Source organism: Plecotus auritus (assembly GCF_963455305.1).
Source record: "Plecotus auritus genome assembly, chromosome: 1".
Lineage (NCBI taxonomy): Eukaryota > Metazoa > Chordata > Mammalia > Chiroptera > Vespertilionidae > Plecotus > Plecotus auritus.
Window position 1 is genome coordinate 205,871,235 of NC_137770.1, and position 10,330 is coordinate 205,881,564.

The 10,330-nt window shown below is 40.0% G+C and overlaps 1 pseudogene across 1 annotated transcript in view; it reads left to right on the forward strand.

Annotated features, from left to right (window-relative positions):
- Window positions 1-1,274, forward strand: part of LOC308242053 (synaptonemal complex protein 3-like) — a 42,663-nt pseudogene extending 41,389 nt beyond the window's left edge. The window contains exon 2 of the transcript in view: window positions 499-1,274. The product of the transcript in view is annotated as a synaptonemal complex protein 3-like (transcript). The remainder of the gene's footprint in view (window positions 1-498) is intronic.
- Window positions 1,275-10,330: the final 9,056 nt, after the last annotated feature.

A 10,330-nucleotide genomic window follows, 5' to 3' on the forward strand; every position in this document is an offset into this window, starting at 1 on the left:
CCCACCAGCCTGCTCACCCCCAACTGCCCCCCCGCTGGCCTGCTCACCCCCAACTCCCCCCCCGCCAGCCTGCTTGCCCCCAACTGCCCCCTCGCCAGCCTGCTCGCCCCCAACTGCACCCCCCCACTGGCCTGCTCACCCCCAACTGCCCCCCTGCTGCCAGCCTGCTAGCCCCCAACTGCCCCCCCACTGGCCTGCTCACCCCCAAATGCCCCCACCTGCTGGCCTGCTCACTCCCAACTGCCCTCCCCTGCTGGCCTTATCACCCCTAACCACCTCTGCCTCAGCCCTGCCACCATGGCTGTGTCTGAAAGGACATCCAGAAGGTCTCCCAGAAGGTCTCCCAGTCTAATTAGCATATTACCCTTTTATTAGTATAGATTTCAGCAATTCCCACGTTGTAGAGCAGACATTTACCTTTGCAGAATAGGCACAGAAAAGATTAAGTGAATGAAGTTTAAGTAACACTATTAATAGCAATATCAAACCCCAAAACAGAAAGGAGCACCGTGGTAGCAAAGTAGATACCTCAGTCATAAAACATCCAAGTAAGGTGCCCCTCAGGCAAAAAAAAAAAAAAAAAAAAAAAAATTCTGGGAAATCTGAGAAGGCATCAATGAAGGATCAGGTTTTAAGAACCTATGACTTTGAGAAAGAAGATAATAAATATCTGAGTGATTCGGAGGAGGATGTTACTGACATGAAGACTCCAGTAATTAATAAGCATGGGAAGAAAATGACTTCTGCAGGAATAGTTGAAGATGTGTGAGGGTGTGGGGGTGTAGAGTACAAAATATGCTGGAAAAATCTGAAGTTGACATTAACAATGCTCTTCTTGCAAAGGGAAAAAATCTGGCAATGTATACCAGGGCTTCTCTCAAAAATGTAACCAGAAAATTTAACATATTTGGAAAGATCAACAAGATCAAAGGCAGTAGCTTAACCAAGAATCTTCTCAGCAGATTCTGACTTTGATTCAGCAGGAGGAGATAGATGTGCAGAAAGCTGAGGAACAAGAAGAAAAAGTAGCTAATTTATTTGTATAGCAACAAAAGGTTTTCCAACAATCTGGAGTTGTTCAGAGCCAGAGATGGAAAACAATTAAACAGCTGTACGAGCAGTTCACAAAGAGCATGGAGGACTTGGAGAAGAATAATGATACTCTACTTACTGATGTACAACATGAACTTAGAAAATAAATGGCTATGTTGCAAAAACAGATTATGATGGACACTCAGCAGCAGGAGACAGCAAGTGTTCAAAACTTCAATTGATGTTCTTCTGATGACTCTTTGAAGGAAGAATTTGAATTGAAATAATATGATACAATTGTAACATTAGCAAAGAGGCATATCTTTAGAGTGGTTTAAAAAGGAAATTATAAAATACTAGAGGCCCGGTGCACGAATCCATGCATGGATGGGGGACCTCAGCCTGGCTGGCGATTGGGCCAATCTGGGCTGGCCGGCCAGAGGGAGGGACCATAGGAGGTTGGCTGTGGTAATGCACAGACCACCAGGAAGCAGCTCCTGCATTGAGCACCTGCCCCCCTGGTGGTCAGTGTGTGTCATAGCTACCGGACGGTTGTTCGGTTGTCCAGTTGTCCAGTTGTAATGGTTGCTTAGGCTTTTATATATATACAGTAGATGATCCTATCTAATAAAAGAGTAATATGCAAATTGACCATCACTCCAATACACAAGATGGCCACCCCAAGTGGTCAAAGATGGCTGCTCCCATGTGGACACAAGAGAGCCACCACAAGATGGCCGGCATGGGAGGGTAACCAGGCCTACAGGGGAGGGCAGTTGGGGGGGACCAGGCCTGCAGGGGCGGGCCAATGAGGGGACCAGGCCGGCAGGGGAAGGCAGTTAGGATTGACCGGGTCAGCAGGGCAGGGCAGTTGGGGGTGACCAGGCTGGTAGGGGAGAGCAGTTAGGGGCGACCAGGTCAGCAGTGGAGGGCAGTTGGGAGTGACCAGGCCTGCAGGGGAGAGAATTTGGGGGGGACCAGACCTGCAGGGGAGGGCAGTTCGGGGGGACCAGGCCTGCAGGGGAGGGCAGTTGGTAACGATCAAGCCTGCAGGAGAGGGCAGTTAAGGGCAACCAGGCTGGCAAGGGAGGGCAGTTAGGGTTGACCGGGCAAGCAGGGGAAGGCAGTTCGGGGGACCAGGACTGCAGGGGAGGGCAGTTAGGGGTGAACTGGCCGGGATGGGAGGGCAGTTAGGCGACCAGGCTGGCAAGGGAGGGAAGTTAGGGGTGACTGGGACAGCAGGGGAGGGAAGTTAGGGGTGACCAGGCTGGCAGGGGAGGGCAGTTAGGGGTAGTTGGGCTGGCAGGGGAACAGTTAAGTGTTGATCATGCTGGCAGGGGAGTGGTTAGGGGGTGATCAGGCTGGCAAGCAGAAGTGGTTAGGGGCAATCAGGCAGACAGGCAGGTGAGAGGTTGGGAGTCAGCAGTCCTGGATTGTGAGAGGGATGTCCAACTGCCCGTTTAGGCCCGATCCCACTAGGATGGGCTAAACAGGCAGTCGAACATCCCTCGAGGGGTCCCAGATAGGAGAGGGTGCAGGCTGGGCTGAGGGACACCCCCTCCGCCCCATGCAAGAATTTCATGCACCAGGCTTCTACTTTAATAATAAGTAAAATTTTGTGTATACATAATTACATTTAATAAACAAGACTACAGAAGGGAATATCTCAAAATCATAAAGTTGACTAAATACAGAAAGGTTGTAAATCTCTACATGCACTATACAATACTATATTTTTAACCTTTTTAACACCCACACAAAACAATAGAAGACTTTCAGATATATAAAGACACAAAATTGAAGGATACATGCACATTCAGCAGTGGTTACACTGGGTATGGAGGGTAAAGGAGCAGAAGTTCAGGCTTTACTTTTCTTTTCTTTTAATTTTTTTAATAAATCTTTATTGTTCAGATGATTACAATTGTTCCTCTTTTTTCCCCCCATAGCTCCCCTCCACCCGGTTTCCACCACCCCCCACCACTGTCTTCATCCATAGGTGTATGATTTTTGTCCAGTTTCTTCCACCACTGCCCCCACCCCTTTTCCCCTGAGAATTGTCAGTCCACTCCCTTTCTATGCCCCTGATTCTATTATATTCACCAGTTTATTCTGTTCATCAGATTTTTTATTCACTTGATTTTTAGATTCACTTGTTGATAGATATGTATTTGTTGTTCATAATTTTTATCTTTACCTTTTTCTTCTTCTTCCTCTTCTTAAAGAATACCCTTCAGCATTTCATATAATACTTGTTTGGCAGTGATGAACTCCTTTAGCTTTTTTTTATCTGTGAAGCTCTTTATCTGACCTTCAATTCTGAATGACAGCTTTGCTGGGTAGAGTAATCTTGGTTGTAGGTTCTTGCTATTCATCACTTTGAATATTTCTTGCCACTCCGTTCTGGCCTACATAGTTTCTGTTGAGAAATCAGCTGACAATCCTGTGGATACTACCTTGTAGTTAACTGTTTTCCTCTTGCTGCTTTTAAGATTCTCTCTTTGTCTTTTGCTCTTGGCATTATAATTATGATGTGTCTTGGTGTGGTCCTCTTTGGATTCCTTTTGTTTGGGGTTCTCTGTGCTTCCTAGACTTGTAAGTCTATTTTTTTTACCAGGTGGGGGAAGTTTTCTGTCATTATTTCTTCAAATAGTTTTTCAGTATCTTGCTCTCTCTCTTCTTCTGGCACCCCATAATTCGGATGTTGGTATGCTTGAAGTTGTCCCAGAGGCTCCTTACACTATCTTCATATTTTTCGGATTCTTTTTTCTTTTTGCTTTTCCAGTTGGGTGTTTTTTGCTTCTTTGTATTTCAAATCTTTGACTTGATTCTTGTGATCCTCTAGTCTGCTGTTAGATCTCTGTATATTATTTTTGACTTCAGTCAGTGTATACTCAATTTCTAGTTGGTCCTTTTTCATATCCTTGAGGGTCTCGCTAAATTTATTGGCCTTTTCTAGAAGATTCTTGAAAAACCTTATAACCGTGGTTTTGAACTCTATATCTAGTCATTTGCTTTCCTCCATTTCTTTCATTTGTGACCTGTTTCTTTGTCTCCGCATTTTGGCTGCTTCCCTGAGTTGATAGAGTGGCTTTGTGTGCTAGGTGTCCTATAGGGCACAGTGGCTCAGCCTCCCCAGTTACCTGAGGTGGACACTCTTGGTGCACCCCTTTATGGGCTGTGTGCAGTCTTGTTGTAGTTAAACCTTAATTGTTGTTGGTATCACTGGGAGGAATTGACGTCCAGGCCAATTGGCTGTGAGGATCAGCTGTGTCTACGCTGGGAGAACTTCTGTGCTGGAGACATCCTTATGAGATAAGACTTGCAAAAGCCTCTGTGCTCAGCTTGGATGGGGCGGAGTCTCAGGGTGGAGCAGACAGCAATGGCTTCCTGTCAGCCCTGCCCTAAGAGGCCCCCTGGGTCTCAGTGTCCCATGGTAATCGCTGCAAGCACCTCTGAGAGAAAGCCACCCTCGAGTTTCACCCGCTGCCAGGCAGACCAGTTTCTCCCCGAATGAATCTGGGTCCCCAGAGTCTTGCCCGGAACTGGAGTTCAGAACAGTCGGAGCTTTTGTCTCCCTCCCGCTTGATAAAGCCAGCCACGTACTGAGTTGCCAGCCCTCTCTGAGCGCCTCCGTGCCTCTGCCTACTCTAGCTCCTCTGAGTCTCAGTGTGCTTTTCTCTTTCCTTATAGTTGTAGAATTTCCACTCAGCCAGCATTCCTGTGGTTCTGGATGATGTCCTTTTTGTCTTTTAGTTGTAGTTTTGAAATTGTTGTGCGAGGCAGCAGTTTAGGTGTTTACCTATGCTGCCATCTTGGTTTCTCTCTCAGGCTTTACTTTTATGTGATGCATTTTAACAAGATATAAGTACACATACAGAAAAAGAAAGAGTAATCTTAATCAATTATGGAAAGTTGTTAATGTCTATTTAATCTTTGTAATGGGTTTCTTGATATATATATTTTATCATTTTCTACTTTTTTATAGTTCAACCTTAATGACAAATGATTAACATTTTTATAATATAAATCAAAACAGCCATTTATCTCTCTAATCTCCTTTGTAAGAGGAACATTTAACTACTGATAAGGTACAGTTATGGTACCTCAATAAATATTTAATGACTTCCATTATATAAAAGTCAAATTAATGTGTTTCTTATTCATATTAGAAAGGTAAATATTGAATGATTCAAGTAAAAAGTACATAAGGATCTTCTTACTGGAACCCGAAGTCTGTTTTATAGATCATTAACTATTTTCAGCAGTTTTAAGAGGGAAGAATTTTAAGAACAAGTCAAGAAAAAATATTCTAAAAAGTAAATAAAGGATGTATATACATTAACAACATAAAATATTTAAATGGTTTAAAATTAACTTTATATTTCAAGAATACAACTACTGCCAAATGTTAGTCATCTTTTGTTTTCCAACTGATAAAAATGTTGCTTATGTGTTATAATTATTTTTTTAATTTATCAAATTTTGGAAGGTAACATTGGTTAATAAAAGTATATAGGTGTCAGGTTTACAATTCTATAATATATCATATGTATATTGTATTGTGTACACTACCGCTAAGTCAATTCTCCTTCCATCATTTATCTCCCCCTTTTCCCCCCACCCCTTTCCCTGTGATAATCACCATACTATTGTCTATATCTATGAGTTTTTTTATTGGTTTTTTTTTTTTTTTTTTTTTGCTTAATCCCTTCACCTTTTTCACCCAGCCCCCAAAACCCCCACCCCTTGACGGCTGTCAGTTTGTTCTTTGTATCTATGAGTCTGTTTTTATTTTGTTAGTTTATTTTGTTCCTTAGATTCCATAAGTGAAATCATGTGGTATTTGTCTCTCTCTGACTGACTTATTTCACTTAGCGTAATACTCTCCAGGTCCATCCATGCTGTTGTGAAAGGTTAAGATTTACTTCTTTTTTTTTTAACTGAATAGTATTCCATTGTGTGAATGTGCCACAGCTTTTTTTATCCACTCATTTACTAATGGGCACTTGGGTTGCTTCCAAATCTTGGCTATTGTAAATAATGCTAAAATGAACATAAGGGTACTATGTATTCATTCAAATTAGTGTTTCAGGTTTCTTTGGATAAATTCCCAGAAATGAAATCACTGGGTCCTAAGGCAGTTCCATTTTTAATTTTTTTGAGGTAACTCCATACTGCTTTCCACGGTGGCTGCACCAATCTGCATTCCCACCAATAGTGCATGAGGGTTCCCTTTTCTCTGCTTCCTCACCAATTCTTGTTACTTGTTGATTTATTAATGACTAGAGGCCTGATGCATGAAGATTGATGCAAGAATGGGCCTTCCTTTCCCTGGCTGCCTGCACCACCTTCACTCTGACCGGAGCCACCTTTTCGCTCCACTTCAGAGCCACCTTTCCGCCTTCCCATGCTGCCCAGAGGCCCCAAGCAGCCGGGGGCAGTGTGGAATGCCTGCGGCCCACCCTGCCTCCGGCCGCTTGGAGCCTGCATATGCAAATTAACCCACCATCTTTGTTGGGTTAATTTGCATACTCACTCCTGATTGGCTGGTGGGCGTCATGAAGGTATGGTCAATTTGCATCTTACTCTTTTATTAGTGTAGATAGCCATACTGATAGGTGTGGTTTTAATTTACATCTCTGATAATTAGTGACATTTTCATATATCTGTTGGCCATCTATATGACCTCAAAAAGGCTCAACACATATTGGGCTTTATATTCTCATGTATGTCTTTAACCTCAGTTTCTTCATTTATGTAATGGGGTTAATAATAGGACCTAGAGCAAAAGATTTGTTTTTAATGAAGAGTACATAGTAATATTAATAAAGTACTTGGAAAAATGTCTGGGTTTTAGTCAAATCTAAATTAGTGTCTACTAAATTTAAAAGATGAAGGGGAGCAATAAGTATATTATCAATTGCTCCAGCAAATGATGTTTGCCATCTTAACATTCTAAGTAATACATCAGAAACCTAAAACAGCAACATTTTCAAGGATACAATCTTGATCACTTTTGAAGTTTGGTTATTATTCAGTAGTGATGAGAGGCAAAAATTACCACCATACACCCCATATGACTCTGTATTAGATTAACAAATTAGCCAGTAGCCTTCTGACACTAGCATCTGAAGTTTTTGAATAAAAGGTTTCTTCATCTAGTCTTCCTTCTAAATTAAAACATAACTAAGATTAGTATCATGAACTATTTGTTTTTAATGTGAAGGAGTTTATCTGATATTTTCCATAAAATGTAGAAACTTATCATGTGTAAGGCACAGATTAAAGCAAAAATAGGGATAATAGTTCTAAAGGAAATGCTTGAAATCACAAAACAAGAACAACAGATTTTTTATCAAGGATTTGTTTAATCTTTCAAAAACTCATGCAGGCAAATTGAGATGAGTGAGTGAGAGTTTTCTATGGTCTTGATCTATTGTTACATTTCCCTGTGAAAGATCCATGAAAAACAAAGAGAAATTTTTGAATAGGAGTCAAAATGTGAAAAAAAGCCCCAGACATGCTTTATACCTATCACTGGACAAATTAGGCTGTTGGAATCAATAAGCTAGATAACATATATGTCTACTTCTTCTTAAAAATCAACCTCTCTGATATTGTCTGTATTGAACAACTTCACACATAATTGTTTTGTGCTGAAGAAAAGGAATGTTGGTTAAAAAAATTGATGTATTAATTGATTAATAAATCAATTATTTAGCAACTAAATAAATATGTGCCTTTGAGCAAATTAAACTTTCATATAGACTTAGTTTCTGAACACATAAAATGAAAAGCCTGGAATGAAATCTCAGGATCCCTGTGAGTTTTCAAATTCCTTGATTCTATGAGTCATTTCCTTGTCATTTGCCTTTAAAGCAGTGTCTACATTGGCCTTAGAGATGGTCTAAAGGGTCAGGCCTTTTTTTCAAGAACAAAAGGCCACTATCATTGACATCAATAGAAATTGCCTATGTCCTTTAAGCCTGCATTGCTCAAATATCATATCTTCTGAATTATTTCAAGAACAGAAGGAACAGTTTGACGTGAACAAGAGGGTAAATGCTAGTGCCATAATTCTCAGATGCCTGTCACAAAAATTGGAGACTGAGCTCATGGTAATCAGGGATGGTTTATGTAAAGGAATAATAAAAAAAAAAGCTGTCACTGCAAGTGGTTTCAAATAACAGAGGAATCAGGAATTATTATTTTGAAATGTAACATCATTTTACCACCTGATATTCTAATTTATATTGACTGATTTTGTAGTTTATTTTGTTACATGTAGGTGGGACAATGAATGTTATAATGTCAAGGACTAAAGAGGTGTACACATAAGACTGTCACATCATCATCATCATCATCATCATCAATTATATTGTTGAAAGCCTACAGGGTGAATGACACTATGCTACGAATAATGAGTTTTCTTCTCCTCAGCTTAGCTTAGGATGTATTTTTTTATTGTCTCAGAGGGAAGAAAATTCTCAGTCTATCTCCACTCCTGAGACTCTATACTCTTAGGTATGGAATATAGCCTGAAAGTGACCTAGCATCATGCAACAGAAGTATATTTTTTTCTTCCCCCAGGTGTCACTTTATTTTGTAATATATGATTTTTTTTCTTTCCTGTGTATTGTGAATACAAAACTATGACAAAAATGTAAGAATTAAATAAAGAGGCTCCTCTTCCTCATATATGTATAGTCATAAACTCATTGGCAAATTAAAATTATAGTTATTAAAACACAATTAAAGAAGTGGTCAACAAGATAACAAACCAATTGCAGAATTGGTGAAAGGCATGGTTTCTTAAATAAAGGATTTTATGTCAGGCAGAATAAGATTATACAGAAATACAAAGAAATTCATACTTTGATATAGAGTAGTAAAACTTCAGAAAAAAGTAAAGAAATACATAGAGTAAGAAATAAAAGATAAATTATTTACAATTAAAATATTTACACTGAAATTCAACTTCTTGATGCAAATAGAAGCCAAAAATCAGTGGAATATCTTTTTCTTAAAATATATTTTATTGATTTTTTACAGAGAGGAAGGGAGAGGAAGAAAGAGTTAGAAACACGGATGAGAGAGAAACATCAATATGCTGCCTCCTGCACACCCCCTACTGGGGATGTGCCTGCAACCAAGGTACATGCTCTTGACCAGAATCGAACCTGGGACCCTTGAGTCTGCAGGCCAACGCTCTGTCCACTGAGCCAAACGGGTTAGGGCTCAGTGGAATATGTTTAATGTCTGGGTAAATCTTGAATTATGTGCTAGTGAGCCTGTATTTCTAAATTTATGAGTAAGAAGTATTTCAAGCAAACATCATCTTTATTCACTGTCAACAAATTAATGAGAAAGGAGTGTATTTCCTAAAAGTGCTTTAATGGGCCCAAAAAAGATGATCTGATATGTAAGAAAAATAGTAAGCAAACAAAGTGATAAACATTCTTTTCAGGGAAACTATTTTTTAAAAAATCACATGTAGCAATAAAAACCTCTAACTTGTAGACCTAGGAAAAGATAGATACAACAACCTAAAAAATGATAGCGATAAACTAAGAAGATGGTAAAGCATTTAGAAGTAGTAGACTTTAAGATCTTTATATTGTTCATAAGAAACAAGATACTGATTGAGAGAGACCCTTTTTTTTTTTTTTTTTTTTTTGCCAAGGATGCAGATTGCTAGAAACAGAATCACTCTGGATCTAACAATAAAGGCTGAGATGGCTGAGATTCTAGGGCAACCAAGTGGCCCTAAATATAAGAACTTCCAATGAGAGAGAGGGCCTGAGCCTGGCTGACCTGTAGCAGTGCATTGGAGGAAAACATGCCAGAAATCGTATAAGAGGGTACAATGAAACCAGCTCTTTTTTTTTTTTTTTTTTTTTTACAAATTGCTAGAGGTTAAGTTGGTCTAGAATGAGAATATAGAAACTGTGGGAACCACAGACATACGAGAAACATTCTCCACGGACCTTGCCAAAGTTATAAAAGAGATTTGAGTACAGGCAGGAGGTTGGACAAGGCTTCCGTTGGCAATGCCTTTCTGGAGGGTGAGTGGAGCCCACTGATTTACATAAGGGATGAGCCCGGGCCCAAAGCCATCACCCTTACAAAAGAAAATTCTTCTGGTGCTGAAGATGGGCAGCAAAAGTTATTGTCCTTAAGGTATAGATGAAGACAACAGGGTGACAGCTTTAAAGTAGCAGAAAATAATTAGAAACAATTAGCAAAAATATCTTCTAAAAATTAAGGTGATGAAATCAATATTTTTTTCAAGACA